Source organism: Miniopterus natalensis, chromosome 3 (assembly GCF_054644295.1).
Source record: "Miniopterus natalensis isolate mMinNat1 chromosome 3, mMinNat1.hap1, whole genome shotgun sequence".
Classification (NCBI taxonomy): Eukaryota; Metazoa; Chordata; class Mammalia; order Chiroptera; family Miniopteridae; genus Miniopterus; species Miniopterus natalensis.
In genome coordinates, this window is record NC_142083.1 from 53,358,122 (window position 1) to 53,364,323 (window position 6,202).

The following is a 6,202-nucleotide window of genomic DNA, read 5'->3' on the forward strand; positions in this document are numbered from 1 at the left end:
GAATTTCTCAATAATTTCATTTATCTTTTCTGAAGTATAAAATTTATATTCCCTAAAATATCCCTATTAAGTCTTAACTGAGTTTGTATATGTGCATGGGTGCGTGAGTGGGTGTGTGAGCATGTGTATATGTGAGAGAGAGAGAGATTTCAGCTTGAGAGTTGTGTTAAACTTTGTGATTTAAAAATGATGTTCAGATGTGTATATACTTAAAGGAGTGGAGACTTAATTCAGAACCTATTTCACTGTGGAACAAAATAAACTTTGGGGGAAGCACTAATTCTAAAGGATGAGGTTATCAGAGTCAATTGATTATTGTATATTAATCACACATTCAGCCAACTTATTTTTTCTTTCCTCTGACATTTAAAAAAAATTATTGACAGTAGCCAAATTATTTATTTAATTTTATTTTTTAGATTGATTTAGCGAGAGAGGGGAAGGGAGAGAAAAACATTTATTTGTTGTTTGACTTATTTATGCATTCATTGGTTGCTTCTTGTATGTGCCCTGACCCGAGATCAAACCTGCAATCTTGGCTTATCAGGACAATGCTCTAACCAGCTGAGGTATCCGGCCAGGGCCAACATTCAGCGAAATTATTAAACTCAATTATTATTTTTTTAAATGTATAGATTGTTTTGAATTTCTATGTGAATGGTCATATAATCTGCAAAACAAAAAAAGGAAGTTGTATTTCCTTTTTTCTAATGCCTATGCTTCTAAATTCGTTTTTCGGTCTTACACTATTGTCTGAAACTACAAAATTAAATAATTTTGGTATATATTGTGACTTTTAAAAATGAACATTTGTTAGGTAGAGCCCTGAAGCATCAGATGGGGAGCCCAGTTCAATGAAAAGGCCAACAGTGAAGGTGGCATAGAAAATGTATCACTCGCGTGCCCTGGAGGAAGCAGGCGGCAGCCTAGGAAGTGCATGGGACGCGTGAAGGCGGGGCGCCGGCCACGGCCGCACTGGCGGGACCCGGGCCACGCGCCTTTATTAGGTCCTCACTTGAGGTGCTTTGGGGTTCCTGGGTTAAGGCCAGGCTGGTCAATTCAAACCAAAAGAGCAGGTTTTTGGTAATCTTTGTGGGGAGGTCATATCTAAGGGGTACAAAGGAGAAGGCCTAGGGACAGGGTAGGGAAGACTGCTTGGGAGGGCCTGTTAGGGAGTCCGACCAGGAATTCACACTTATTTGTGACTCTGTGGGACGTTATCTGGGGGGGGGGGGGACACGGACAGGGAGGAGCTAGTATCAATTAGAGGCCCATCCAGGCCACTCGGCCACACACAATGGACGCCAAGGCAGTAGGTTAGTTAAACTATCAACAGTACAGTTGGCATTTCTTATTCCTGACATTAACGGGAAAGTTTCTATATTTAGGGTACAGTTAGCTCAGGTTTTTCTAGTTTGTTTGATTATATAGATATTTGTTTACAAGACTAAGAAATGTCCCTTCTTTACTTACTCAGGGCCTTTTAAAAAATAATGACTTGGTAGTAAGCTTGAGATTATAAAACAGTTTTCATTTTATTTTTTTAAGGTGGTGAATCATATTTATGTTTTCTTTTTTCTAACCAATCATCTGAGTTTCTTGGATAAATCCAAATTGGTTGGGTGCTATCATTTTTATGTACTATTCTCTTAGTATTTATGAATTTCATATAGAAATTAACATGTTTTCTCTACCTTTATTGTTTATTCTTACCCTCCCATTTCAGGTTAAAATTTAATTTTAACTAAATAAATTATGGCAGTGATTTTCTATTAAGTTTCTGTGAATTCAAGGCCATCCATCTTCTAATCCTTTCCCATTTGGAGCCAGAGCAACCTTCTAAAATGCAAAACTATTGTGATTAAAATGTTTCAATGCCTAACAACTACCCTTAGCATAACATCCAAACTCCTTATCACAGAGAACACAATTTGGCAATGCCTTTTTCTTGAGATTCACCTTTCTTTTATGTCATTAAATTTGCCTTCGAACATACTGAACTTTCAGTTACACACGCGCTTCCACATCTAGTGCCTGGTGCGTGCTGAAGCCTTTGCCACGTCTTCCTTCTCATCCTCCTCGTTACTTTTAACTGGTAACCTCTAGCCTTGGTTTAACTCTTACTATAAAATCCCTTATCTCTTGGAATTATTCTTGATACTCTGAGGTTGGCCAATTCCCCTTTCTATCCACACCCCCATTATTAACATTCATTACACTTAATTATAATTAATTCTTACATTGTGAGTCCTCATAACTCTCAGGTTAGGTTTGGTCTGCTTGAATCCCCCAAATCAGTATTTTTAGTTTTCCCATAATTGAAATAAAGATATAGTTGTATTCCTAGGATGGATATGAAAATAAAATGAAATCATAGACTTAGCACAGTCCATTATTAGTAACTGTGATGTGTTGAAAGAATGAAATTTAACTCTACCCCATCATGGTAAGTTGTAAATTTTATACTTAATATCATGTTAGCCATAAGTGGGCTTTACAGAAAGTTCATTGGATACTATCTAAAAAAACTTTCTGCTGGAAGCCTGCCAAAGAAAAAGCATGGTTCAGTGAAAACCAGTCAAAATAATGATTCATTTGACATTGCAATCAATTCTTAGATAATGAGTCTAGCTACTTTTCTTGATGATGTGCTGGTCTTGGAAGCACTCTGAAATTTTATTCAGAAAAACTTAGAACTTGAATCTCTCATAATTAGCAGGTGCTAAATGGTTGGAATTGAATCTTTGGATAATCAAGGTAAACTTGATAACACTGGAAAGTGCTATACTTGATGAGTTGGTCTTAAACTAAGCTAACCAACTTTGAATCTGCAAGAAATGAATTATATATATAATGAACTATATATTTATTTAGTCAAGAAGGTTACTGTTTTTTTAAAAATATATATATTTTTATTGATTTCAGAGAGGAAGAGAGAGGGAGAGAGAGATAGAAACATCAGTGATGAGAGTCATTGATGGGCTGCCTCTTGTACACCCCTGCTGGGGATTGAGCCCAAAACTCAGGCATGTGCCCTGACCAGGAATTGAACCAACCGCTGTTGGTTCCTGGATCCTAGGTGGATGCTCAACTGCTGAGTCATGCCAGCAGGGCAAGGAAGTTACTCTTAAATAATATTGTTTCTTACCAAATGATGATCATGTCTAGCAATATGCTACTGAACACTGAATAACCAAAAGAAAGTGTTTATTTTTCTTTTTCTCGTGAGAGTTTTTACTCTGCAATGCCTTTTACTCTGTCTCTCCTGGAACTTCATCATTTAAAATGTGTCATGTTATGATAAATTGTTTGGCATTGAATCAATTGGATTTTGTTGTGCTTTTCCACGAAGCCAGTATGAAGTGGCTGATGAAATCTAGCATGACAAATTACAAAAGATGAGTCACCTGGGGTTGACCAAAATCAGTATTCATTTGTTTATTTTAGAAGACAGAACGTGTTAAAATGAACATGCAGCGCTAGCTGTAAAGGACTGTGTAATAAGGGAGGAGGTATTAGGAAGTGAAAATAAAGGATACTCACAGTATAATAGCTACAATAGCTAGTAAAGGATTTGGCTAAACAAAGATATCATATTAGAGCATTTGTAATTTGTTAGATGTATATTATTTACAAACAACTCAAGATCTATGTGCAAATAAACATGTAAATCATCTCCTATATGAGTACTTGAAATACAGTTACATTCTGTAGTCCATGTTGAAAATGCAAATACTCAAAAGTTGAGAAGATTTTCCTCTGGATACCAGAATTATTTGAGAGATGGAGATGCAACTTCTTATGTTTAAGTGTATCTCTAGGAGGGGGCTCTTGAGAGCATAAGCTTTTGCTTTTGCATTAAGCTGTTATGGCTTCAAGTTGTTGAGAAGAAAGTTGTTTGAAGGAAAATCCCTGAGGCTTCATGGCTTTGCCTTTTATTCTGAAAGGTAGGTTAGGTCTCCCTGGAGGCTATCATGCTGGCTCTTATCTGTGTCTTAGAATTCTTTTCCTGCCTTTGGATATTTTTGAACTGAAAATGACAACCCATGCAGGGATGAAGAGACCCCTAAAATTAACCTTGAGACGTTCTGGTCAAATATGTTTTTTCTTCTTGTTCTAACTTTATCCTCAAACTATTTTTTTGGGGGGGTGGGTGTCAGGGAAAATATAGGCTCACTATGTTGCAGAAGAGCAGTCATGGTTGGTTATATATTTATTTCCAGAAGGTTAGTGTTTGAGCTCTACCTCTCCTTCCCAGCAATTACTATCTCAAATTGCCTTTTAATTAACTCTAGAGGACTGCTCAGGCACCTCTGTGATACTGAAAAACTGCTATGTCTCTGATTTTGAAATATATACAGAATTCAACTAAGACCCCATGCTAATCTATGGCCCCATAATTTATTTCCTGAATTATCACAATAGAATCTTAGATACCTCTCTGCTTCTGCCCTGACCACTCTTCTGTCCATTTTTTCCTCTCAATTTTAAAGCACTCACCGTTTATTAACTGACCAGATTACAGAAATAACCATGGTAGATACCTTAGTTCATTCTCCTAAGAAGCCTGTTTATCTGGTCTTCCCAGTTACCAGCATCTCCACCTTCTACAAAACGGGTGGTCTTTTTTTTCATGCCACCTCGTGGAGAAGATAATTTGAAGGGCCACACGAAGTTGTTTGCTTCTTTGAAGCGCTTTCCAATAGTGTAGAGCTCAGGAATCAGATCCTCCATGCAGATGATGCCATATTTACCAAGAGATCGAGTAATCAATGTTATCTGTCAGGGCAATTCGTTTTTTGTTGATTTTGCCATACTCATGCTTGTAGATCAATTCATTTACTGACTTCAGGTTTGGCTACCCCCATGCAACATAGGGTTCCACAATCCTCAGCATGTTAATCAAAGCCTTGTTGGGCTTAACAAAGGTGTCGTTGAAGATTTTGGGAAGGTGAAGAAGTTGCAGCATCTTTTGGACCTTTGGGCTCACACCACTGATACCTCTGATCCTGATGACAAATGCCAGTTTGGGTTCCCCAGGTACATAGAAGTTGACAGCTTTTCTCGCCATCCTAGCCATTCGAATCTCAGCCCTGTGCATCTGCCTATATTCCTTGTGCTAGTGCTTAGCTTTTTCATAGGTGAGCTTCCTCCTTGCCTTTCGAAGCATCTTTTGGGCAAACTTCTTTCTTAGGCGCTTGATCTTCAGCTCTCTGAAATTCCTTGGCTTCTTCTTGAGGGTTCCTGGTGCAACAGGAACCTTTTTCTTCTCTTCTGCACCCTTCATGGTTCCAGCCGGGAATATGTTAAAAATAAGTCACAGTGATACTATCAAAATATAAGTGAGTGCATGTCACTCTTCTGCCCAAGCCTTGCCACGACTTGTAGTCTCGGTCAGGGTAAAAACAAGCCGTAGATAAGATACACGCGGGTCTGCACGATCTAGCTCCCCAACACCTCTTCCACCTCCCCTCTCATTGAGTCAGCTGCACTGGCTTCCTGTCTGTGCCTCTAAACATAACGGGGTGCTCCCCACTCAGCGCCCCGTGCTCGCCGGCCCCTCTGCAGCAGCTCCCTCCACAGACTACCCAGGCCGCGCTCCCTCATTTCCTGTAGGTCTTTACTACATAATTGGGTTTTCAGGAAATCATCCCTGATCACTACTTAAAATTGTTGTCACCTCCCTGACACTGTTACATTTCCCAGCCTTACTTTCTCCTTTTTATTATCTTTAAGTTTTCATAACTTATTTACCTTATTTATTGCCTGTTTCCTCCTAATGTAAGTACTGTCAGGGCAGAGACTAGTTTTCTTTCTATTATCCTCCTAGTAGGTATATTACAACCACTTAATATTTCTTGAATGATTAAAAAAAGATATGTGTGTATTCTGAGAAACAAAAACAGTTTTATCATAAAGTGTATATATACATATATATGTGTATACACACACACACATATGTAAACTGAAATTTGATTTATTTATAATTCCTTATCCATATACAAAGAGTCCCAGCTTTGCATGGCTATTATCGACCTATATTTTAGCTGCCACAGATTAGTTAAATAACACTATTTCCCCAGCAGCACAGTTCAAATGTCAGTTACCAGGCTCTAACATTAACTGCGGGTAACTGTGGAAAGCACAAACTTGGCTGCTATGACCTCACGCGCAGGTCATTACATAAATAACAGATCTGTTG

At 38.4% G+C, this 6,202-nt stretch overlaps 1 pseudogene; it reads right to left on the reverse strand.

The window, feature by feature from the left end:
• Positions 1-4,545: 4,545 nt before the first annotated feature.
• LOC107539594 (large ribosomal subunit protein uL30 pseudogene) lies at positions 4,546-5,287 on the reverse strand (annotated as a pseudogene).
• Between the last annotated feature and the right edge of the window lie 915 nt (positions 5,288-6,202).